We start from the raw sequence: 26806 nt of genomic DNA, 5'->3' as shown, positions 1-26806 counted from the left end.
ATCCTTCTGCTCTTGCTGAGCTCCTGATCACCCCAATCTTCTGCTCTCCATCAAGCTCCTGATCAAGCCAATCTCCTGCTCTCACTGAGCTCCTGATCATCCAATCTCCAGCTCTGACAGAGCATCTGATCACCTCAATCTCCTGCTCTCGCTGAGCTCCTGATCACCCCAATCTCCTCCTCTCGCTGAGCTCCTGATCACCCCAATCTCCTGCTCTCCATCGAGCTCCTCATTACCCCAATCTCCTGCTCTCACTGAGCTCCCGATCACCTCAATCTCCTGCTCTCGCTGAGCTCCTAATCACCCCAATCTCCTGTTCTCACTGTGCATCTGACCACTCCAATCTCCTGCTCCTTCTGAGCTCATGATCACCCCAATCTCCTGCTCCCACTGAGCTCCTGTTGGTTCCCACTAGATAGTACTGAGCCAGGGTCTGGCCAGTACTACAAGTATGTATATATGTTGCTGTTGGGGTTAGGGATGGGTTGTTCTACTTGTTGCTGTTGGGGTTAGGGTTGGGCTGTTACACCTTGTATTATAGTTATTGTGGTACATCCCAGTCGGGCTCCGCCTCCTGGGAGAGGTATAAAGGTCTCTGCTCTGTCTGGGACCCCTCAGTCTGGGAACGTGTATATAATTAGCAGCTGCCTTGTTACAGCAAATAAAAGCCTTTATTTCCTGAGCATCAAGCCTCGTGTGTGATAACGCGCATCAATTTTATTTGCTGTAAATAAACTCTCGTCGAAGAAAAAAAAAAGGGAGTATGGAGCAGATACTGAAGCCTGAACGCCTTACACTAGATCCACGTGTGGTGGGCGCCTCTAACACCTTCGACCACTGGTTGAAATGTTTTGAGGACTACCTGGCAGCCTCCGCAGCGGTCACCACAGATGATGACAGACTCCGGGTCCTCCATGCGAGGGTAAGCGACACTGTCTACCTCGCGATCCGTGCGGCCACCGACTACACAAAGGCCCTCGAGCTTCTTAAGAAGCGTTATATTAAACCGCCCAACAAAATACACGCTCGTTACCTCTTAGCCACTCGACGACAGCAGTCTGGCGAAACGATGGAGGAATACGCAAACGAGCTCCTACAGCTAGCCAGGGGCTGTAACTGCAAAGCAGTGTCGGCAGAGCAGAATATGAACGACCTCGCTCAAGATGCGTTTGTGGCGGGAGTCGGATCATCGTACATCTGACTTAAACTACTGGAGAAAGGTAACCTAGACCTCACCCAGGCAATAGAACTAGCGGAGATGCTGGAGACGGCCTCCAAAAGCCTAGTATTGTATCCTGAAGACCACGTGGAGACAACGTGGCAGGAGCAGTCGCCAATCCCTCCTCGTCCCTCGGGTTCGAAGTGCTGCGTAATGGCGTGCTCACACTCGGGCCAGACGACGGCAGCAGCTCCGGGCGGCCCGCGGTGTTACTTCTGTGGGGGAGCGAAGCATACTCGGCAACGGTGTCCCGCTAAAGCTGTGTTGTGCTCCGCCTGCGGTAAGAAGGGGCACTATTCGAAAGTGTGCCGATCTAAATCTGCTTCTCGGAACAGCAGTGCGGCCTGCGATTCCTCAGAGCCCGGTTCTTCGTCGTCGACATCGTCGAGGGTTTCATCCACGTGCGAGGCCAGGACGACGCCATTACGGTCGACGGAGTCAGAGATGTGTGACCACCAGGGGTCGCTGAGTTTGGCGCCATCACCCACGTGCGACCTATGGGAGCGGCCATGTTGGTCGGCACCGACCGCGAACGACCAGCAGGGGTCATCCTCGTCGATTTCAGCTGCCTGCAGTGGCGCTCATGAACCAACGGTGGCGTCGATCATCCTGGACCAGGCCAAGCCTCATAGACTTGACAAGTCTATGATGGACATTCAGCTTGCCTGAGTCCAGAGGATGGTCGCCACTTCAGGGCGTGTCAGAACTCCATGGATTACCATCATCTCAGGGTCAACCGGCCCGTGAGTCTGTGGAGGAACAGTTGGACATCGCCTTGGGGAAAACGCCACTGCAAGTGCCTACTCCGGTGTCATCGCCGGTATTGAGGAGGTCACAACGACGGTGCGGTCCCCCTGACCGTCTGAACTTATAGACTGATGACAAATTATTCTGTTTTTTTGTACCCCGCCGGCCTTTGTCTTCAAAGGAGGGGTGAATGTGGTGAACCATCGTTGGTTCCCACTAGATAGTACTGAGCCAGGGTCTGGCCAGTACTACAAGTATGTATATATGTTGCTGTTGGGGTTAGGGATGGGTTGTTCTACTTGTTGCTGTTGGGGTTAGGGTTGGGCTGTTACACCTTGTATTATAGTTATTGTGGTACATCCCAGTCGGGCTCCGCCTCCTGGGAGAGGTATAAAGGTCTCTGCTCTGTCTGGGACCCCTCAGTCTGGGATCGTGTATATAATTAGTAGCTGCTTTGTTACAGCAAATAAAAGCCTTTATTTCCTTAGCATCAAGCCTCGTGTGTGATAACACGCATCAGCTCCTGATCGCCCCAATCTCCTGCTATCACTGAGCTCCTGAGCACCCCAGTCTCCTGCTCTCGATGAGCTCCTGATCGCCCCAATCTCCTGTTCTCACTGAGCTCCTGATCGCCCCAATCTCCTGTTCTCACTGAGCTCCTGATCGCCCCAATCTCCTGCTATCACTGAGCTCCTGAACACTCCAGTCTCCTGCTCTCGATGAGCTCCTGATCGCCCCAATCTCCTGTTCTCACTAAGCTCTTGGAAGCTGCTCCTCCAGTAATCACTAATGAATACCGATTTTCTGAAAAGCATTATTAAACACTTCATATGCAACACTTTCATGTAATGAGGATTATATAGTATTATAATTGAGGTACGGAGTTTCTCTTTACTGATCCTTAAACCTAAATGTTTTAGAACCGTTAATCTTTCTTCATCTGACCATAGGATGTAGTAGGTTCCTAGTTAACCTATGGTGTATTTTGCAAAGTTTGGGCAGATCTAGAATCCCACCAGTGAGTGACATTATACCTGGGAAGAAATTCCCATGGGAATGGAAATTAGAATCCTTATATTGCTGAAGGAGGCCATTTGGCCCATTCACAGAGATACTGTGGTCAGACACACCACACTACAGGGTAAATGACAGATGCAATCAAGACAGTGCCTATGGATTTCTCAAGAACGCAAACCAGAAATCAGTGAACACCCAAGTCAAACAATTTTGTTAAAACGCTGTCTCATGAGGGATTCCCAACTTCACCTTCAACGATCTCTACTCAAAATTCTCTCCAGGAGCCAGATGGCATTAACGATGGCCCCTCTCGTAGTGTTACAATCCTGCCTTCTGAGATTCCTTCCCCTGAGTACAATCAGCACTAAATCAGAAGAACACTTTCAGATCTATGGCTGTGCCAAGCAGAAACCCACCGCTCCAAAGTGGTATCTTTGCCCCAATGGCCCTCTTTATTTGAGGTGTGGTCTCCACAGGTCTTTATTCAACTTAACTGGGAACTGTTTGTGTCGCTTTTCCTGCCACACCTTGGCTGGCCGATCCCCCCCAAACTGACTGACTGCCAACTGCTGTTCACTGACCCTTGAACTGACCTGGTGACCTATCAAAATGCTCCCACAGGGTCTCACCCTTGATACTAGGCAGGATTGATAGTTCAGTTGGCCGGACGGCTGTTTTGTGATGCAGAGCAATTCCAACAGCGTGAGTTCGATTACCACACCAGCTCAGGTTATCCATGAAGGTCCTGCCTGCTGAATCTTGCCCCTGCCTGAGGTGTAGTGACCCTCAGGTCAAATCACCACCAGTCAGCTTGCTCTCAAAGGGGAGAGCAGCCAAGGTCGTCTGGGGCTATGACAGAGCACACACTTGGCAGGAACCCGGCAGGGGCGGCACAGTGGCACAATGGTTAGCACTGCTGCCTTCCAGCGCCAGGGATCTGGGCTCGATTCCTGGCTTGGGTCACTGTGTGGAGTTTGCACATTCTCCCCGTGTCAGCGTGGGTTTCCTTCGGGTGCTCCGGTTTCCTCTCACAGTCCGAAAGATGAGCTGGTTAAGTGCATTGGCCATGCTAAATTCTCCCTCACTCCCTCCCAAACAGGTGCCGGAGTGTGTGGCGACTCGGGGATTTTCACAGTAACTTCATTGCAGTGTTAATGTAAGTCTATTTGTGACACTAGTAAATAAACTTTAAAAACAATGTGACACGCATTGGAACATTCTGTACCTTAAATGTTACAGTCTCCACACACTGTAAATTTTGCATTCAGGGATCACACACAATGAATTTCATGAGATGTATAACCTAGAAGGAGCGGTGTGACAAAATGCCCCGACAAACTGGCTGTGGTGAACCATCGTTGGTTACCACTGGGGGTTGTTCTTATGTTACTGTTGGGTTAGGGTGTTGTCACTGTGGGGGTTGTATAATGTTGTTGGGTTAGGGTGTTTACCTGTGGTAAATGTTATTATGGCACATCCCGGTGAGGCCCCGCCTCCGGAGGAGAGGTATAAGACCCTCTGCTCCGGCAGGACCCCTCCAGTCTGAACTGGTGTACTCGTGTTAGTTAGTTCCATTGTTTGCTAATAAAAGCCTTCAATAGCCGAAGCCTTGTTCCACGTGCTTGATTGTCGCGCATCAATTTTATTAGCAAACATAAAACTCTCAACAGTAAAAGGGAGTATGGAACAAATATTAAAACCAGAATGTCTGGCGTTGGACCCACGTGCGGTCGGTGCCGCTAACACCTTCGACCACTGGTGGAAGTGTTTCGAAGACTACCTGGCAGCCTCTGTAGCTGTTACTACAGACAGCGACAAACTCCAGGTCCTCCACGCAAGGGTAAGCGACACGATTTATCTTGCGATTCGTGCGGCCATCACTCACCCGAGGGCCATCGAGCTCTTGAAGAAACGATACACGAGACCACCCAACGAGATACACGCTCGTTACCTCCTCGCTACACGACGTCGGCAGTCAGGCGAAACCATGGAGGACTACGCCAATGAGCTCCTGCAGCTTGCCAGGGGTTGCGATTGTAAAGACGTATCAGCCGAACAATATATGTACGACCTCGCCCGAGACGCGTTCGTAGCAGGGGTAGGGTCCTCGTACATCCGGCTTAAGTTACTGGAGAAAGGGAACCTCAACTTGACCCAAGCGATGGAGATGGCTGAGATGCTGGAAGCAGCGTCGAAAAGCTTGGCTCTGTACCCCGAGGACCACGTGGAGACAACGTGGCAAGAGCAAGCTCAAATCCCTCCTCGCCCCGCGGGCTCGCGCTCCCATATCGATCCGACGACGGCGGCAGCTCCAGGCGGCCAGCGATGCTATTTTTGCGGCGGGGCCAAGCATCCACGGCAACAGTGTCCTGCAAAAACGGCAATCTGCAGCCAGTGTGGTAAAAAGGGCCACTATGCTAAAGTTTGCAGGTCGAAGTCCAAAAACGGCAGTGCAGCTTGTAACCCTCCAGAGCGGAGACAATCTCCTTCGGCGTCGCAGTACCCACGAGGTCCAACCACGTGCGAATCCAGGACGGCGCCATCGTGGCTGACGGAGGAGGAGGAAGACCACCAGGAGTCGCTACGTTTGGCGCCCTCACCCACGTGCGATTCATGGGGCGGCCATCATGGTCCACGACGACTAGGAGCGACCAGCAGGGGTCCTCAGCATCAACATCGGCTGCATGCAGTGACGCCCAGGGGCCAACGGTGGCGTCGATCTCCCTGGACCAGACAAAGCACCACAGGCTTGATAATTCCATGATGAACATCAAGGTAAATGGTCGTACTGTGTATTGTCTGTTTGACAGTGGGAGCACCGAGAGTTTCATACACCCTGACACTGCAAAAAGGTGTGGACTCCGGGTTCTACCTGCCAAGCAGACAATTTCCATGGCATCACGGTCCCGGTCTGTACCGATCCAAGGACGGTGTATGGTAACCCTAGAGGTACAGGGCACAATTTACGAGCAATACAGGTTCCTTGTGTTACCTCACCTTTGTGCGCCAATTCTCCTCGGACTAAATTTTATGGTCCACATGAAGAGTGTGATCCTACAGTACGGTGGGCCACTCCCTTCACTGGCAGTAGGGAATCAGCCGCAGCCTCCAAATTGCCCAAAGCGCCCCGCATGCAATCTTTCCACTCTAAAAATCACCACACCTTCTTTATTTAAGAATCTGGTACCAGGCTGCAAGCCCATCGCTACTAAGAGTAGGCGTTACAGCGCTGAAGACCGGATCTTTATTAGATCTGAGGTTCAGCGGCTCCTCAAGGAAGGGATCATACAGGCCAGTGCTAGTCCGTGGAGAGCGCAGGTCGTGGTAGTCAAAAGCGGGAACAAACCTCGGATGGTCATCGACTACAGTCAGACCATTAACCGTTATACGCAGCTGGATGCGTATCCTCTCCCGCGCATTTCTGATATGGTCAATCAGATTGCGCAGTACCGAGTGTTCTCTACCATAGACCTTAAGTCCGCCTACCATCAACTCCCCATCCGCCCAGAGGACCGACAATACACGGCTTTTGAGGCGGATGGTCGTCTATACCATTTTCTCAGGGTTCCATTTGGTGTCACCAATGGGGTCTTGGTCTTCCAGCGTGCTATGGACCGAATGGTGGACCAGAACGGGTTGCGGGCTACCTTCCCGTACCTGGATAACGTCACCATCTGCGGCCATGACCAGCAGGACCATGACACGAATCTCCAACACTTTCTGCGCACTGCATCTCACCTGAATCTGACCTATAACAGGGAGAAGTGCGTATTCCGTACGCGCAGGTTAGCTATCCTTGGATACGTGGTGGAAAACGGGGTCATTGGCCCTGATCCAGACCGTATGCGCCCCCTTACTGAACTTCCCTTGCCCGCTGGCATGAAAGCACTGAGGAGATGCCTCGGGTTCTTTTCGTATTATGCGCAGTGGGTCCCCAACTACGCGGACAAAGCCCGTTCGCTCATCAAGTCCACGACCTTCCCACTCACGCCGGAGGCCCAATTGGCCTTCAAGGCTTTGAAAAGCGACATTGCGAAAGCCACGATGCACGCGGTGGATGAATCCATCCCTTTCCAGGTGGAGAGTGATGCATCTGATTTCGCCCTAGCCGCCACACTAAACCAGGCAGGCAGGCCCGTCGCGTTCTTTTCCCGCACCCTTCAAGGCCCCGAAATTCGGTACTCAGCGGTGGAGAAGGAGGCTCAGGCCATTGTGGAGGCAGTCAGACACTGGCGCCATTACCTGGCGGGGAAGCGATTCACTCTGATCACGGATCAACGATCCGTGGCGTTTATGTTCAGTAACACGTAGAGGGGCAAGATCAAGAACGATAAGATCTTGCGGTGGAGAATTGAGCTCTCCACCTATAATTACGATATTATGTATCGTCCAGGGAAGCTCAATGAGCCCTCGGATGCCCTCTCGCGCGGAACATGCGCCATCATGCAGGAGGACCGCTTGAAGGCCCTCCACAATGACCTGTGTCATCCTGGAGTCACCCGACTCTACCACTTCGTAAAAGCCCGCAACCTGCCCTACTCGGTGGAGGATGTCAGGTCAGTGACGAGAAGCTGTCGGATTTGCGCGGAATGCAAACCGCACTTTTATCGACCGGACCGGGCACAATTGGTCAAGGCCACTCGCCCTTTCGAGAGGCTGAGTGTGGATTTTAAGGGCCCCCTTCCCTCAATGGACCGGAACGTCTATTTCCTCAATATAATAGATGAGTACTCCCGGTTCCCGTTTGTTGTCCCCTGTGCGGACACGTCGACTGCCACCGTGATTAAGGCATTCAGTGAGCTTTTTACACTGTTCGGGTACCCCTGCTACATACATAGCGACAGGGGCTCGTCGTTCATGAGCAACGACTTAAGGCAATTCCTGCTCTCATACGGGATTGCCTCTAGTAGAACCACGAGCTACAACCCTAGGGGTAACGGACAGGTGGAAAGGGAGAATGCTACAGTCTGGAAGGCTGTCCTACTGGCACTGAAATCCAGGGGCCTTCCAGTCTCCCGTTGGCAGGAGGTCCTTCCAAATGCGCTCCATTCTATCCGCTCCCTCCTGTGTACGGCAACCAATGCTACTCCCCACGAGAGGATGTTCTCATTCCCTCGGAAGTCGTCCTCGGGGATCTCATTACCAGCCTGGTTGACGTACCCAGGACCCGTCCTTCTGCGGCGACATGTGAGGGCCCGCAGGTCCGACCCCTTGGTCGAACCGGTCCAACTCCTCCACGCCAACCCTCAGTATGCCTATGTGGCATATCCTGACGGGTGAGAGGACACAGTCTCCATTCGAGACCTGGCGCCCGCAGGGGACGTAGCAACTCCTGTCGCTCCCATACCCCCTGTCACGAATCCACTATTACTTATTTCTTCCCCAGACGTGGCGCGGTCAGCACCGGGACCAGTGCATAACAGTTATACTCCCATGTACAGCTTGCCTGAGACTCGGAGATCGGCGCCACCACAGAAGGTTCCAGGATCCCCTGCACCATCGCCTCACCAGGGTCAACCGGCCCGGGAGTCCTTGAGGGGACAGCCGGACGCTGTTTTGGAGAGAACGCCACCGCAAGCACCTGCTCCGGTGTCGCAACCGGTGTTGAGGAGATCACAGCGACGGTGCGGTCCTCCAGACCGTCTGGACTTGTGAATTTTGTACATATATGACCTGTTTTTTGCACCCCGCCGGCCTTTGTTTTTAAAGGAGGGGTGAATGTGGTGAACCATCGTTGGTTACCACTGGGGGTTGTTCTTATGTTACTGTTGGGTTAGGGTGTTGTCACTGTGGGGGTTGTATAATGTTGTTGGGTTAGGGTGTTTACCTGTGGTAAATGTTATTATGGCACATCCCGGTGGGGCCCCGCCTCCGGAGGAGAGGTATAAGACCCTCTGCTCCGGCAGGACCCCTCCAGTCTGAACTGGTGTACTCGTGTTAGTTAGTTCCATTGTTTGCTAATAAAAGCCTTCAATAGCCGAAGCCTTGTTCCACGTGCTTGATTGTCGCGCATCACTGGCTAGAACTGATTTTTCTCCTATGAGGGTTTAACACAGATGTAAATCTATTAAAGTGAATGAATAAATTAAACTTTTGAGAAGTAATTTCCAAATCTGAGCCAATGTAGAAACAAGTTTGTTTAACTGGTCAGTTTCAGGATGTAAATTAGTAAAAAAAACTGATTGGAAATTGTAACATTAGGGATAGCCAGCAGAATGGAAAAGGACACTACAAGAAGACCATTAGCAGCAGAGGAAGTGCCGTGCACAAACTCAGTGTGGAGATGTTGCCTGCATGAGCATTAACAAGTCTCAGGGTCGGCTGTTGAATCAATCAGTGTCTGGTTTGTTCTGATAGAGAACATCTTAAAATTAATCTGTGTGTGTGTATGTGTGTGTGTGTGTGTAAGACTCCACAATATCAGCCTCCCTTAAAGCTCTGGAGACAGTTGTTTAACCTCCCAGTGACAGCTATGGTACGTCAAAGATGCTCATACCCCTTTAAGACTGGCGGAAAGCGTCGGGGGAGCGGATTATCATGCCAGGGAGGATAAAAAGCCTTGAGACACCTGTCACCTTGATATGAGCAGCGTTGTCCCACAACCTTTTCAGGTTCAAGGTTGATAATGAGCAAAGTCAGGCTTGAGAGGGGGAGCTGTGGGCCGGTTCTGTTAATGCTAGCTGTGTGCGCAATCAACACCACTGGGTCTCCTGTCAATTAATGCAGGTAGACCATGGGGCATCTGATTATCTCAGACATGCAGCCACTCAGTGCCACGAGCTGCAGTTACACTTCACTCCACACCTCCCTGAATTCTAATCAGCTGTCATCTTGCAGCCTCAGTTTATTAAGGTAATAGGATCCACAAAGACTTAATTATTGTTCTTCTCCAAAAATGCAGAAATATATGGTCACAGTTGCAGCTCATATATGTTTGTTTCCACAATAAGTGATTTTAATCCATACATACTGATGAGTAGGTAAACCTGAGCCATTGGCGCGCTATTGAACTTGTAAAGGAAGTGTTCTTTTGTCCTTTATATGAACCAGGTTGCCGAGGTTGGGGTGTTGAAAGGACTGAGGGAGTTTGATTTGATTTGATTTGATTTGATTTATTATTGTCACAGTCCAAAGATGTGCAGGTCAGGTTGATTGGCCATGCTAAAATTGCCCCTTAGTGCCCTGAGATGCGTAGGTTAGAGGGATTAGTGGGTAAATATGTAGGGATATGGGGGTAGGGCTTGGGTGGGATTGTGGTTGGTGCAGACTCGATGGGCCAAATGGCCTCTTTCTGCACTGTAGGGTTTCTATAGTTTCTATAGTTCTATGTATTAGTATACAGTGAAAAGTATTGTTCCTTGCTCGCTATACAGACAAAGCATACCATTCATAGAGAAGGCAATGAGAGACTGCAGAATGTAGTGTTACAGTCATAGCTAGGGTGTAGAGAAAGATCAACTAAATATGACGTAGGTCTATTCAAAAGTCTGATGGCAGCAGAGAATCATTGTTCGAGAGTTTATAAGAGTTAGATTAAAGTTTTAAAAGCATGGACGAGAGTAAAAGATAGAATTAGAGGGTATGCTGGGACAGCTCGCGAGGAGTCGCCTCTCTCCGGCGCCATCTTGAATGATGAAAGTTGAAAACCGTCGATCAAACCACCACAAAACGCCAAGTGCGATTTATTTTTGAAGATGGAAATCTGCAACCTTCTTCCACGAGATTTTGTTGTGACCTTATTAATGATGCACAACATTTCATCGAAGCCCGAGGAGCACAGACACAGCTAATTACTTCATTGATTGTGCTCACTGTTCAGAGGGGGAGTACAGAATGGAAACCTTCTCCCCGTGGAGCGGCTCTCAAGGAGGAAGACGCTAAGCCTCGCCACTAAGGGCGCAAACCGGTCCCATCGGTGATTGGGCAGCAACAGGGCCCAACTCTGACACTGTGGACCCAAAGCAAATGTGGCTGTGTTTGATCAGTGACAAAGACTGATACTGAATGGGGAGGAGGTTATGTTGGTATTAGTTCAACATAGGATGCACTGCTCTTTGGTGCTGTATCTAACATACTTAATCAGCAGCCTCTCCAGGGATTGCAGAGTAATCTTCATTAAAATATGGTTATTGCCTGCTCCAGGCTAGGAAATTGTTGCTAAAATGTTACAGAAGATCTATTCGAATGTGTGACAGCCCTACAAATCCTGATGTGATTCTTTGTGAGGAGAGCAAGGGTAAAGGGGATACATGTATAGGCATTGAGACTATTATCTTTACCAGAAAGATGCGATGCATCCATTTGAAACTTCTTTCCTCCTCTGAAGAAAAGTATGCACATTTTGCACCCTCTCCTTTCCCTTTCTATGAACGGTATGCTTTGTCTCTGTAGCGCACAAGAAACAATACTTTTCACTGTATGCCAAACAATGTGACAATAATAAATCTAATCTAATCAAACGTGTGAAATAAAACACTGCACAGTGCCAGTTGTGGGCATCACAGGGGAGGGGAGGTGTCCGGTCACTCCTCCACTGGAGCTACAGCAATAGACCACAAGAACTGGAATTTCATTGTCCAGTAGAATATGTCAGTTATGTCCCTGCCACTCAGTTAGAAGGTGGTGAGTTCAAGCCCCACTCAATCATAGAATCCCTACAGTGCAAAAGAGGCCATTTGGCCCATTGAGTCTACACCGACTCTCTAACAGAGTGTAATACCCAGGCCCTCTCTGCTACCCTTTCCCCTTAACCCCACACATTTACTGTAGCTAATCCCCTTAACACCTACACATCTTGGGACACTAAGCAGCAATTTAGCATGGCCTATCCACCTAACCTGCACATCTTTGTACTGTGAGAGGAAACCGGAGCACGTGGAGGAAACCCACGCAAACACGGGGAGAACATGCCAACTCCACATGGGCAGTCACCCAAGGTTGGAATCGAACCCGGGTCCCTGGTGCTGTGAGGCAGCAGTGCTGACCACTGTGCCACCGTGCCGCCAATGGTTATGTTTCAATTTTCCACCAAGACAGTTTTAACAAACATGAATGACGGGCAGCAGAAATAATAATGAATGTGTTGAAACCCAGAGGCGGATTTAGAGTGAGTGGGGTCCTGCACAGAGTAACATTTTCAGCAAACCACGCTCCGCCCCCACACCACTCCATCCTCAGGAAAATAAACATTCTCCTTTATGTTCTCCACCCCCCAGCCTCACCACAGCACCCCCCATCTCCCCCCACCCCGTCACCACACCCAACCCCAAAACCATCTTCCACCCCACTTCATTTTTCATTATTTGCCAATAGTCATAGAGGTTTACAGCATAGAAACAGGCCTTTCGGCCCAACTTATCCATCCCACCCTTATTTTTAAATCCCTAAGCTAGTCCCAATTGCCCACATTTGGCCCATATCCCTCTACACCCATCTTACCCAGTAACTGTCTAAATGCTTTTTAAATGGCAAAATTGTACTCGCCTCTACTACTACCTCTGGCAGCTTGTTCCAGACACTCACCATCCTCTGTGTGAAAAAATTGCCCCTCTGGGCCCTTTTGTATCTCTCCCCTCTCAGCTTAAACCTATGCCCTCAGTTTTAGACTCCCCTACCTTTGGGAAAAGGTATTGACTATCTAGCTGATCTATGCCCCTCATTGTTTTATAGGCCTCTATAAGATCACCCCTCAGCCTCCTACACTCCAGAGAAAAAAGTCCTAGTCTATCCAGCCTCTCCTTATAACTCAAACCATCAAGTTCCGATAGCATCCTAGTAAGTCTTTTCAGCACTCTTTCTAGTTTAATAAAATTCTTTCTATAATAGAGTGACCAGAACTGTACACAGAATTCCAAGTGTGGCCTTACCAATGTCTTGTACAACTTCAACAAGACGTCCCAACTCAATGTTCTGACCAATGAAACCAAGCATGCTGAATGCCTTCTTCACCACTCTGTCCAGCTGTGACTCCACTTTCAAGGAGCTATGAACATGTACCCCTAGGTCTCTTTGTTCTGTAACTCTCCCCAACGCCCTACCATTAACTGAGTAAGTCCTGCCCTGGTTTAATTGACCAAAATGCATCACCTCGCATTTATCTAATGCGAGGTGATGCAACTAATGACTAAATAGTTTTTTCCTAACTTAAAAATTAATTATCCAATGCCAGTGCCAAATGGTGCCTTAGTATGTTTCAGCTATTTATTATGGGCCACCATTAAAATTGCCACCTTTTTTTATACTGCAAGACACTTTGATAACTTGATGTTTACATTGAGGAGAGGTTAAGAGCTGCAACATTATAGCATATCTGCATGCAAGGCATTGAGGAAAGAATATTCAATCCATTTTGTTTGCGTAAAATACGACTGTCTTTAAAGATACAGAAAGAAAAGGTTTAATTTTCACAATATGGTAACACTTCTTTACAGACTTTCTATTTATTGACTACAGCTCAGCCTTCAACACCATTTTTCCCACAAAAGTCATCTCCAAACTCCGTGGCCAGGGGCTCAGCTCCTCCCTCTGCAGCTGGATCCTGAACCTCCTAACTCACAGACCACAATCAGTAAGGGTAGGCAACAACACCTCCTCCATGATCAACCTCAACACCGGTGCTCCAGCTTCTTCCCTGCTGCCGTCAATAGACCTACCTCATATTAAGTTGATCTTTCTCTACACCCTAGCTATGGCTGTAACACTACATTCTGCACTCTCTCATTTCCTTCTCTATGAACAGTATGCTTTGTCTGTGTAGCATGCAGGAAACAACACTTTTCATTGTACACTAATACATATGAGAATAATAAATCAAATCAAATCAAATCCCTGGTAAACCAGATCAAATTGTCGCCAAACGCAGGATATTCATTATTCAACAAAATTGGTCCAGTTTTATTATTATTAATTGATTTATTAAAAGAGTTCTTTGTAAAATTCAGGTGACTGGTGTGCGTGAAAGTGACAGTTCAAGTCATGACAGCTCAATTGTTCTTTCGAAGAGCAGTACTGGCTGGATTTGCAGAATGGTCTCCTCCAGTGTTCCATGACCACCCCATAACCGGACAGTGTCCGGAGCTCTCGCTCCAGCCCATTCATACCAAACAAGCCTCAGCATGGGAATTTAAATGTTGGGCAAGTAACAACCACCAAAAAAACAATGGTTTAAAAGGAGTTGTCAGCGAACTATTAAAGGTTTAATTCGAACTAAGCTGACAAGAAGCACTTGCCTTCCCTTTCTACTTCAGCTGAGTGGCTGCTCAGTGTGTTGGCGGCGACCTTGGAGTTTGGCATCCAGATCCCATCTTGTCAGTGGGGAGGGGGTCCCGGGACCTTGAAGGAAGGGGTTGAGGTTTCAAGTAGTCTTGAAGGGAGGGGAAGGGGGGAGTCCCAGGGCCTTGAGGTAGGGGTGGGGGTAGGTACAGGACCGGGTGTGGTAAAGTGTTACTGTGAAACAGAGAGGAGTAGATGGCGACCATTTCCCACTCAGCGAGTGCCCAATGCCGGTGGTGCCCGTGCCCCTTCTCACCCCGTGACCTTGCTCCTCCTCTCCCACCCCTGGACCAAGCAAAAATCATCTTGATTTAAACCATCGTTCCCTGGCACAGGCATCATGCAGCAGACAGAGTGAATTTTCATTTCCGTTGGCAGGTTGCAATTAATTTGTCAGATGCGTCCCCTGTCGTTTGGGAGTCTCATGCCACTGTGTAGCATCTTTCATGGTAACGCAGCCACTGCTAAAATCTGATAATACAATGGTGACAGTGGAGTTCATTCTCCACAGTATCGACTGCAGGAATATGGCTGTGTGAGTTTTGCGCCAGACAATCCCAGCAAGAAGTGTTCGAATTCATTGCAAGCTCCCAGCAATAATTCCTCAGGACTGGTATACGGGATACTGCTAAAACTATGTACTGTTGTCATAGCTTTCTAAATCAGAATGCTCTGGAATCTGTTCCCTTTGTTTGTTATGTTTATGACATTGGACTTTACATGCAAATTAAAGGCAATTAGGACAATGTCAAAATGTTCAGGTAAAATATTTAGTACTTATATTTCGAAACATTCCCATTTGCTGTAGGTGGTACAGTGGCACAGTGATTAGCACTGCTGCCTCACAGCGCCAGAGACCCGGGTTCAATTCCAGTCTGTGTGGAGTTTGCACATTCTCCCCGTGTCTGCGTGGGTTTCCTCCGGGTGCTCCGGTTTCCTCCCACAGTCCAAAGATGTGCGGGTCAGGTGGATTGGCCATGCTAAAATTGACCCTCAGTGTCCAAAGGTAAGCAGGTTAGAGGGTTTAACCACGGTAAATGTGTGCGGTTACAGGATTAGGGCCTGGGTCAGATGCTCTGTCGGAGAGTGGATGCAGAATTGATGGACCGAATGGCTTCCTTCTGCCCCGAAGGGGTTCTCTGATTCTATGTGATAAAATCGACCATTTTGTTGACCCTGCATGTTAATTGTAAGACAGGGTAAGGGAAATAACAAGTACAGCATGAGAGGGAATGTAACGAGTTGATAAGAATGAAACCCTACTGCCACATTCGGAAATATTAAATGATTACAAAGAATTATTTATTATCAAACTGAAGGCCTTAAACTTTCATCAATTCTCCTCTACACTTTTTAGTTTAAACACTGAGCCCTAATGACATCAGCAGGGGGCAATTGCTTGGAGGTGTTGCCAGGTTTGATTGCAAGAAGCTCAATTAGTGTCAGAATAAATGCAATCATCAAGACACGGCGATTCAGCATTGACTGTGCGTTAATTCGATTTCCCTACACTCAAAAACCTAACACAGCAACACCTTGTGCCCATGGCAACAGCGTCCATTGTTTAAATCAAAATAATTGTATCCAAAAGGAAAAATATTACTCCAAATAATTCTTGATCATAGGTTTCTTTTTAAAGAGTCCCAAAGGGTCGTTAAAACTTCCCCTTGAAGGGGGAGGAGAAAAGGAATCTGGTTTGATCATCTAGTGTTTTTGTTCTTGCTAACGAATTGATCGAGTTGATTGATTACACAAAGGTCTGCACTTAAGAATTGCTGTAATCTTAGTGTCGCAGGAAATAAGGGGATCAGTTTAACAATATTTGGATCCGAATTGTAATATCAAGGGCCTATTTACGTACGGTACAAAATAGACAACATTGCTTTCTCAATCGTGATGTTTTAATCACTTAAATAGCAGACAGCTACCTGAGTGTTCTCACTGCAAGACCATTAAAGCAGAACCCTTTAATTAACTGGCAAAGACACCTACAGCTTCCAGTACTACCCGGCAACAAGGGGGCCTATTTCCTGGAGAATCGTTTCTCTATTACAATCTCTGCATGCTGCGACTGCTGCAGGATAATGATCTTAACAACTCCCCCTTTTTTTCTCATTTCAATCAGCGATTGACGTTCCCGTCCCCGTGACTTGTTGACTATGCATTGAAACAACAACGCACACTTATAGTGCCTTTAATGCAGTAAACTGTCCAAAGGTGTTTCACTGGATTGATCACAAAAGCAAATTGACACCAAGCCAAAGGTTTGATTTGATTGATTTGATTTATTATTGCCACTTGTATTAGCATACAGTGAAAAGTATTGTTTCTTCTGCACTATACAGACAAAGCATACCGTTCATAGAGAAGGAAAGGAGAATGTAGAGCTGCAGTCATAGCTAGGGTGTAGAGAAAGATCAACTTTGTGCGAGGTAGGTCCATTCAAAAGCCTGATGGCAACAGGGAAGCGGCTGTTCTTGAATTGGTTGGCACGTGACCTTAGACTTTCGTATCTTTCTCCGACGGAAGAAGATGGGAGAGAGAATGTCGGGGGTGCGTGGGGTCATTAATTATGCTGGCTGCTTTGCCAAGGGAAGTGTAGACAGAGTCAATGGATGGGAGGCTGGTTTGTGTGATGTCACTGTCCATTGTCCACGTGCCTCCAACCTACCTGGAGCCTCACGAGATGCCACCTGTTATTCTCCAGCCTCCCCACACTAAAAATGGATGCTGTCATTGTGCTTGCTGACATTATTACACTCCCCCTCCAAGTCCACCACCTGCAAGATGTCCACGCGTCATGAGGACCTGTACCTAGCCCATTTGGAGGCAGTGTGCACTGCCACTTACAGGGACTACCCCTTCCCATGATAGCTTCACATCCTGGCCTTTGTATTGTGTTCCCCATCCACAGGCCATGGATGCCTCCTGTGTCCATCATCATACCCTCTGCAGCTCAGTACAGAGACCACCACAACCAAGGACATCGAATGTAGGACGGCCCTGCACACCAAACTGTGCGTTTCTTCTGCAAAGCACACAGCCCTTGCCCCTCCTTGCAGCAGGGGGACACCAGGCTTCCAATGACAGCTCCTGCTGCATGCCCACTGCTCTTCTGAACTGTCTGCTAACTCCGACTTCAGATGGTGAGATCCACATAGCCCTGGACTGGCTGCCATTGTGACTCCTTTCCATTTCGCAGTTGGAATGTCTGCACTCTCTGACTCCTATCTACAAGTCCCTGAACCTGAACAGGGACCTTGACATCGTTCCCATTTCCAAACAGGACTATGGACAACAGTGGCCTTCACACACCACTGCAGCCCCGACCTATTTGGTGTTTGTGTGAACCATCCCTAAGGTGCCACACTAACATGCATCCACCCCACAGTGTGCGGGCATCCCCTTTCAGTAATACATGTGCTAATCCTTTGACCCCTTGTTTGTGAGCTTTCCATGCAGCCTTGCCTGAATCCAGCTTCCCTCCCCTCAGTCTACCCTCTGCCTTCCATTGTTCGCCTTCTTCATCCACCTCTTTAACCCCCTGCCTGTCATTGTGAGCTCTTGCCCTTTTCCCACCCTCTTCCTTTAATAGTCCTCCTTCCATAATGCCATTCCGTTTCGCCCTGCATCACAAACCAGCCATCCAGTCAACTGAGCTAACTGACTCCCCTCCTCCATGAATATAACATAGCTGGCTGGCTTTACCAGAACGAGTTTGATCTCTGCATTTCTCACAGAAACATAGAAACTAGAAGAAGGAGTAGGCCATTCGGCCCTTCGATCCTGCTCCGCCATTCATTTTGATCATGGCTGATCATTGAATTCAATATCCTGACTTCCCCCTTCCTCCCATATCCCTTGGTCCCTTTAGCCCCAAGAGCTATATCTAATTTCTTCTTGAAATCAGACAATGTTTTGGCCTCAACTACTTTCTGTGGTCGTGAATTCCACACATTCACCACCCTGGGTGAAGAAATTTCTCCTCACCTCAGTTCTAAAAGCTTTGCCCATTATCCTCAAAACTATGACACCTAGGGGCGGCACGGTAGCACAGTGGTTAGCACTGCTGCTTTACAGCTCCAGGGTCCCGGGTTTGATTCCCGGCTCGGGTCACTGTCTGTGTGGAGTTTGCACATTCTCCTCGTGTCTGCGTGGGTTTCCTCCGGGTGCTTCGGTTTCCTCCCACAGTCCAAAGATGTGCGGGTTAGGTTGATTGGCCAGGTTAAAAATTGCCCCTTAGAGTCCTGAGATGTGTGGTTAGAGGGATTAGCAGGTAAATATGTGGGGGTAGGGCCTGGGTGGGATTGTGGTCGGTGCAGACTCGATGGGCTGAATGGCCTCCTTCTGTACTGTAGGGATTCTATGATTCTATGATTCTAGTGCTGGACTCGTCCACCATTGGGAGCACTCTTTCTGAATCCACCCTGTCTAACCCTCAGTTGAGATATAAACACGTACATCATCTTATCCGGCCCTCGAGTCCCAGCTTCGAACACCAGTGACTGGCATCAAGAGTTTCAGACAAAAATGCTTTTCTCGTAGGAGTGCAACCACAGTAAGACTTTCTCCCGGAATATTCCTTGAAGTAAATTCACATCCTAATTCTCGAAACAAAATATTTTATGGTCCTGTGTGCTCTGTGGTGTTTATATGTGTGATGTTCAAGGCAAGTGTGCGGCTAACACATAAGACACACATAGCTGAATGTTTGTGCTAATGATATTTTTAAAGGTCAGTCGAACAATTTGTTGCACAGAACATGTTGGTAAAGGCTGGCAGGGAACCTATTGAACTAGTGTCACTGCACAGTTGTCTCACTGCTCTCTAATTGGTTTACTGTTTGACCTTCTCTTGCAGAAGAAACCTCTGTAAAAGGACATTAAAGAGGAGCAAGTACAAAGGAGAAAAAAATGGCTGTCAGACACCATAGTTAGAGCACAGTACAAAGCTCGCAACCCAGTGTTCAGTTCGAAAAGGATTGGACAGCTGCTGTGTTTGTTGCATTTTCCATTGTTCTTATCCCAGTAGGTCGCAATCTGCAAGAATGTATTGTAGCAGACATGTAATATTTGCATTTACACAGGATCTTGTCACAAGCTTACCTGATCTGGCCTAAATGTGACTCCAGAGCCATAGCAATGTGGCTGACTCTCAACTGCCCTCGAAGGGGAACTAGGGATGGGCAATAAGTGCTCACAGTAAGAGTTTTAACAACACCAGGTTAAAGTCCAACGGGTGTATTTGGTAGCAAATACCATTAGCTTTCGGAGCGCTGCTTCTTCATCAGATGGAGGAGCAGCGCTCCGAAAGCTAATGGTATTTGCTACCGAATAAACCTGTTGGACTTTAACCTGGTGTTGTTAAAACTCTTACTGTGTTCACCCCAGTCCAACGCCGGCATCTCCACATCAATAAGTGCTGGCCAGCCAGTGACACCCATGTCCCACGGATGAATAAAAAAAAGCTGGACAGTCCAGCACTTCACATCGGGACTTTTGAAGAATGCTCACTGTTGTCATGCAGGAATACACGGGAATGTTATACACCCGACAGGCTCTCACTATTTGTTCTATGTTCTATAGGGAGTGGGATAGCTTGATCTTGGTTTCGGACAAAGCTCGGCACAACATCGAGGGCCGAAGGGCCTGTACTGTGCTGTACTGTTCTATGTTCTATGTTAAATAAATGATTGAGCAGGCAATCCGTTTCTTTTGGTAGAAGCAAGTTACTGCAGATGCTGGAATCTGAAACAAAAACAGAAAATGCTGGAAAATCTCAGCAGGCCTGACAGCATCTGTGGAGCGAGATCAGAGCCAACGTTTCAAGCCTGGATGAGTCGAGTCAGACGAAGGGGAGTACAGAAGGAAGGAAAATCCTGCCTCATGTCTCATCTGAAAGATGGCAGCATTGATAATGTAGCACTCCCTCAGCGGTGCACTGAAGTTTCAGTCCTGGCTAAATACTTTAGTCGATAGCGGGGCTTGAACAGGTTGTCTCGTTATTATCCCATTGCTGCTTTCCATGTGTTGTCATATCCTGTCGTATTTCCTGGCAGTACAACAGCACAGTAAGAAGTCTCACAACACCTGGTTAAAGTCCAACAGGTTTATTTGGCAGCACAAGCTTTCGGAGTCTTAAGCTTCTTCATCAGGTGAGTGAGGACTTGTGTTTGGACAGAGGGAGATTTGGACAGGCTGAGTGAGTGGGCGAGGATCTGGCAGATGGAGTATAACGTTAACAAATGCAAGGTTATTCACTTTGGAAGAAATAATAGCAAATTGGATTATTATCTAAATGGAAAAAAATTACAACATGCTGCTGTGCAGAGGGACCTGGGGGTCCTTGTGCATGAGACGCAAAAACCCAGTCTGCAGGTGCAACAGGTGATCAAGAAGGCAAATGGGATGTTGGCCTATATCGCAAGGGGGATAGAATATAAAAGCAGAGATGTCTTGCTGCATCTGTACAGGGCATTGGTGAGGCCGCAGCTGGAATACTGTGTGCAGTATTGGTCCCCTGATTTGCGGAAGGATATATTGGCCTTGGAGGGAGTGCAGAGAAGGTTCACCAGGTTGATACCGGAGATGAGGGGTGTTGATTATGAGGAGAGACTGAGCAGATTGGTTTTGTACTCGTTGGAATTTAGAAGGCTGAGGGGGGATCTTATAGAGACCTATAAGATAATGAAGGGGCTGGATAGGGTAGAGGTGGAGAGATTCTTTCCACTTAGAAAGGAAGCTAGAACTAGAGGGCACAGCCTCAAAATAAAGGGGGGTCAGTTTAGGACAGAGTCGAGGAGGAACTTCTTCTCTCAGAGGGTGGTGAATCTCTGGAATTCTCTGCCCACTGAAGTGGTGGAGGCTACCTCGTTGAATATGTTTAAATCACGGATAGATGGATTCCTGATCGGTAAGGGAATTAGGGGTTATAGGGATCAGGCAGGTAAGTGGAACTGATCCACTTCAGATCAGCCATGATCTTATTGAATGGCGGGGCAGGCTCGAGGGGCTAGATGGCCTACTCCTGCTCCTATTTCTTATGTTCTTATGTTCTTATGTTCACAAACAGGGCATACAAAGACACAAACTCAATTGAGACTCTGCAAAAGGAGACTTCTTACTGTGCTTACCCCAGTCCAACGCCGGCATCTCCACATCAGTACAATGGCACCCAGACTTCAAAAACACTTCAGTGACTTCAAGGTGCCTAAAGTCATCTCAGCTAATGTTCTGGGGACCCGGGTTCGAATCCCATCGCCGCAGATGGTGGGATTTGAATTCAATAAAACAAATCAGGAATTAAGAGTCTACTGATTGTTGGAAAAAAAACATCTGCTTCAATAATGTCCTTTAGGGAAGGAAATCTACTGTCCTTACCTGGTCTGGCCCACATCTGACTCCAGAGCCACAGCAATGCGGTTGACTTTGAACTGCCCTCAGGCAACTAGGGATGGGCAATAAATGCTGGCCCAGCCAGCGATGACTATGTCCCATGAATGAATAAAAAAACATCTGAGGCAAGAATGCTGCCAAATGAGCCAGATTGGCACAAGGGCTTAGATCTGAGTTTGTTTTACGCGGCTGGTAGTGTTAATGGCAGCCTTGTTTTACAACCCTCCCAATATTTATTTTCATTAACTCACTACAAATGTCCGTCTGTGAACGGAGATGATTTAACAATACTTTAACAATGAATGCACAAACACTCACTGGTGTCCCAGCCCAGGGCCCTAAATGACAGTCGCTGGCACGGCAGTCAACAAGACACAAGAAAGGGTGTAACAAGCCAGGGCTTTGAGGATTCATTCATTGTGGGGTTTTTGGGGTTTCGGAACATTGGGAGTGGCATCTCGGTTAATCCCAACTTTCACAAAGCCTGGTTTCACATCATGCCCACTGCATCTTTTCCCACTGGCCATGATCATTATTACCTCCTTGCCTGGCTATGGCAGTCCCCTGTCAGAAAGTAATGGCGAGAGAGATTTGTGGCTTCACTATCTGACAGCAAATCCTTGAAGCTTAAAGCAAATGCTGCCTCCTTCTACTCCTGGACGAGCAAATAGTCATGTTCAAAACTAACATAATGAGGCAGCAGCAGTAAATAAAACTTTCGGGCAGCACAGTGGCACAGTGGTTAGCACTGCTGTTTCAGAGTGCCAGGGGCCCAGGCTCGATTCCCAGCTTGGGTCACTGTCTGTGCAGAGTCTACATGTTCTACCCGTGTCTGTATGGGTTTCCTCCAGGTGCTCCAGTTTCCTCCTACAGTCCGCAACATGCACTGGTTAGGTGCATTGGCCATGCTAAATTCTCCCTCAGTGTACCTGAACAGGCGCCAGAGTGTGGCGACTACTAGGATGCTACCGGGACTTGATGGTTTGAGTTATAAGGAGAGGCTGGATAAACTGGGACTTTTTTTCTCTGGAGAATAGGAGGCTGAGGGGTGATCTTATAGAGGTCTTATAAAATAATGAGGGGCATAGATCAGCTAGTCAATATCTTTTCCCAAGGGTAAGGGAGTCTAAAACTAGAGGGCATAGGTTTAAGGTGAGAGGGGAGAGATACAAAAGGGTCCAGAGGGGCAATTTTTTCACACAGAGGGTGGTGAGTGTGTAGAACAAGCTGCCAAAGGTAGTAGTAGAGGCAGGTACAACTTTGTCTTTTAAAAAACGTTTAGACAGTTACTTGGGTCAGATGGGTATAAAGGAATATGGGTCAAACAGGAGCAATTGGGACTAGTTTAGAGTTTAAAAAAAGGGGCGGCATGGACAAGTTGGGCTGAAGGGCCTGTTTCCATGATGTAAACCTCTATGACTCTATGACTGGGGGATTTTCACAGTAACTTCATTGCAGTGTTAATGTAAGCTTACTTGTGACACTAATAAATAAACTTAAACTTAACTTTTACATCCCTCCAGCAACAAACAGTAAAATTGTCATCCTGGAACCAAACAGCAACAAAGGACCCGCTCAGTCCATCATTCCCAGCGACTTTTTCCTTTTCAAGTATTCACTTTATTTCTTCTCATTTCCAGGAGAAAGTTAAGAAACAAAAATAATTGTTGGTGAGCAGAAGTCCAGTAGTGTTCGATATCACTTGTAAATTAGTTTAATTTTAAATAATTAAAGTGCATTTTTTCTGTGTTAAACAAGATGATTCTTGCAATGAGAAGCAGTGAAAAAGGCAAATTGAATCAGGTGGTTGTGTTTTACTAACAGGGGATGTCGGTATGAGTGAGTTTAAGATATTGCTGACCCCATTATCCATTTTCTCTTTGTTGAGTCACCCTCTGGAGAGCCCTCCCTGACATCTCTCTGATACATCGATGACCATGTCATGTTGCTTCCTCCTCTCACCCTGATCGGAACGTTTCTGTAAATTATACTTCAAAATTTCATTACTTATACTTCAAATCTCTACCATTCTCAACCGTTACTTAGTCCAACAAAGACCCCTCTTCCCTTCCTGAACCACTTCTTGTGGGAAAGAACTTTGAACTGACATAGATTATAACCCATCAACTCTCTCTTCTAATAAGGATTTCATTCCCTGTTCTCAGTTTCTCCATCTGCATTAATTTATCTGACAATGACACATCTCCATTTCTGAACTTTGCCTTCACATGTACATATTTGTGTATGTCTGTGCATGTGCTCATGTGTGCATCTGTGTGTGTGTGCATGTGTGCTTGTGCATTCATGTGTATCTGTGTGCATGTCTGTGCCCATGTGCCCGTTCCCATGTGTGTGTTTGTGTCTGTGATTGTGCATATGCGTTTGTGTGTGTGTCTGTTTGAATGTGTCTGTACATGTGTCTGTGCATGTGTGTCCATGTGTCTGTGTGTATATGCCTATGTGTGTGTCTGTTTGTGTGTGCGTGTCTGTGCATGTGTGCCTGTGCGTGCATGTGTCCACACGTGTGTGTGTCTATGTGAGAGTGTCGGTGTGTATCTGCCGCGTGTGTCTGTGCGTACATGTGAGTCTGTGTGTGTGTGTGATTGTGCATGCGTGTCTATGCATGCGTGTGTGCCTGTGTGTGCATTTGTCTGTGCATGTAAAGTTAAAGTTTGTTTATTAGTCACAAATAAGGCTTACATTAACACTGCAATGAACTTACTGTGAAAATCCCCTAGTCGCCACACTCCGGCACCTGTTCGGGTACACTGAGTATTTAGCATGGCCAATTCACCTAACCTGAACATCTTTGGAGTGCGGGAGGAAATCGGAGCACCCGGAGGAAACCCACGCAGACACGGGGAGAATGTGCAAACTCCACATGGACAATGACTCAAGCCGGGAACTGAACCCGTGTCCCTGGCGCTGAGAGGCAGCAGTGCCAACCACTGTGCCACCATGCCGCCCCATGTGTGTTTGTGTGTGCATCTGTGTGTGCCTGTGTCTGGTGTTCGTGTCTGTGCGTGTGTTCCTGTGTGTGTGTGTGTGCGTGTGCGTGTTCCTGTGTCTGAGCGTGTGTGTGCACATTTCTCTCTCTGTATCATTGTTCTGTCCCCTTTTAAAAGTTATTCATCTGAAATATCTGATTTGATTTGATTTATTATTGTCACATGAATTAGTATCCAGTGAAAAGTATTGCTTCTTGTGCACAATACAGACAAAGCATACCGTTCATAGAGAAGGAAAGGAGAGGGTGCAGAACGTAATGTTACAGTCATAGCTAGGGTGTAGCGAAAAATCATCTTAATATAAGCTAGGTCCATTCAAATGTCTGATAGCAGCAGGGAAGAAACTGCTCTTGAGTCGGTTGGTTTGTAACTTCAGATTTTCGTATGAAGGAAGGTGACAGAAGATGGAGAATCCGGTGAACTAGTGCGACAACAATAATCTCTTCCACAATGTCAACAAAACAAAGGAAAAAGCCATTGACATCAGGAAGCGTAGCGGAGGGCATGCCCCTCCCCCGACAGTGCACAACCCTCTCCCCTAACAGTGCACAACCCCCTCCCCTGACAGGGCTCACCGCCCTGACAGTGCACACCGTCTCCCCCGACAGTGCACACCCCCTTCCCCAACAGCGCACACCCCCTCCCCCGACAGTGCACACCCCCTTCCCTGACAGCGTCCACCCCCTCCCCCAACAGCGCACACCCCCTCCCCCGACGGTGCCCACTCCCTCCCCCGACGGTGCACAACCCCCTCCCCTAACAGTGCTCACCGCCCTGACAGTGCACACCGTCTCCCCCGACAGTGTCCACCCCCTCCCCTAACAGAGGTCATCCCCCTCCCCCAACAGTGCACACCTCCTCCCCCGACAGTGCACACCCCCTTCCCCAACAGCGCACACCCCCTCCCCCGACAGTGCACACCCCCTTCCCCAACAGCGCACACCCCCTCCCCCGACAGTGCACACCCCGTCCCTGGACAGCGTCCACCCCCTCCCCCGACAGTGCACACCCCCTCCCCCAATTGTGCTCATTCCCCTCCGTCGACAGTGCCCACCCCCTCCCCTGACAGTGTCCACCCCCTCCCCCGACAGTGCCCACCCCCTCCCCCGACAGCGCACAGCCCCTCCCCCGATAGTGCACATCTCCCTCCCCCAATAGTGCTCACCCCCTCCTCACAGTGCCCACCCCCTCTCCCCCCAACAGTGCTCACCCCTCTCCCCCCAACAGTGCTCACCCCTCTCCCCCCAACAGTGCTCACCCCACTCCTCCCAACAGTGCACATCCCCTCCTCCCAACAGTGCACACCCCCTCCTCCCGACAGTGCTCACCCCACTCCTCCCAACAGTGCTCACCCCTCTCCCCCCAACAGTGCACACCCCCTCCTCCCAACAGTGCACACCCCCTCCTCCCGACAGTGCTCACCCCACTCCTCCCAACAGTGCTCACCCCACTCCTCCCAACAGTGCACACCCCCTCCTCCCAACAGTGCACACCCCCTCCTCCCGACAGTGCTCACCCCACTCCTCCCAACAGTGCTCACCCCACTCCTCCCAACAGTGCACACCCCCTCCTCCCGACAGTGCACACACACCCCTCTCCCAACAGTGCACACCCCCTCCCCTAACAGTGCACACACCCCTCCCCAATAGTTCTCACCCCCTCCCCAACAGTGCTCCCCCCCTCCCCAGAGAGTGCCCATCCCCCCTCCTCCAACAGTTCTCACACCCTCCCCGACAGTGCACACCCTCTACCCCGACAGTGCTTTCCCCTCCCCCGACAGTGCTTACCCCCCCCCCGACAGTGCATACCCCCCTCCCCCGACAGTGCTTACCCACCCCCCCCCACCCACCCACCCCCTCCCGACAGTGCACACCCCCTTCCCTCCACAGTGCTTTCCTCTCCCCCGACAGTGCCCACCCCAGGAGTTGATGGTCGGGTGTGAGGGCCGGGGCTTGAGGGAGGATTGGGAACATTGTCAGGGTGTGAGGGTCGGGGGTGAGCAAGGAAATGGAGCATTGTCAGGGGGGGAGGGTCGGGGGATAAGGGAGGATGGGGAACATTGTCGGGGTGTGAGGGTCAGGGGTGAGCAAGGTTATGGAACATTGTCAGGGGGTGAGGGTCGGGGGGTGAGGAAGTTGGGGAACATTGTC

This window comes from Mustelus asterias, chromosome 2 (genome assembly GCF_964213995.1).
Source record: "Mustelus asterias chromosome 2, sMusAst1.hap1.1, whole genome shotgun sequence".
Lineage (NCBI taxonomy): Eukaryota > Metazoa > Chordata > Chondrichthyes > Carcharhiniformes > Triakidae > Mustelus > Mustelus asterias.
The sequence above is the reverse complement of the archived record's forward strand: the minus strand, read 5'-3'. Positions refer to the sequence as shown.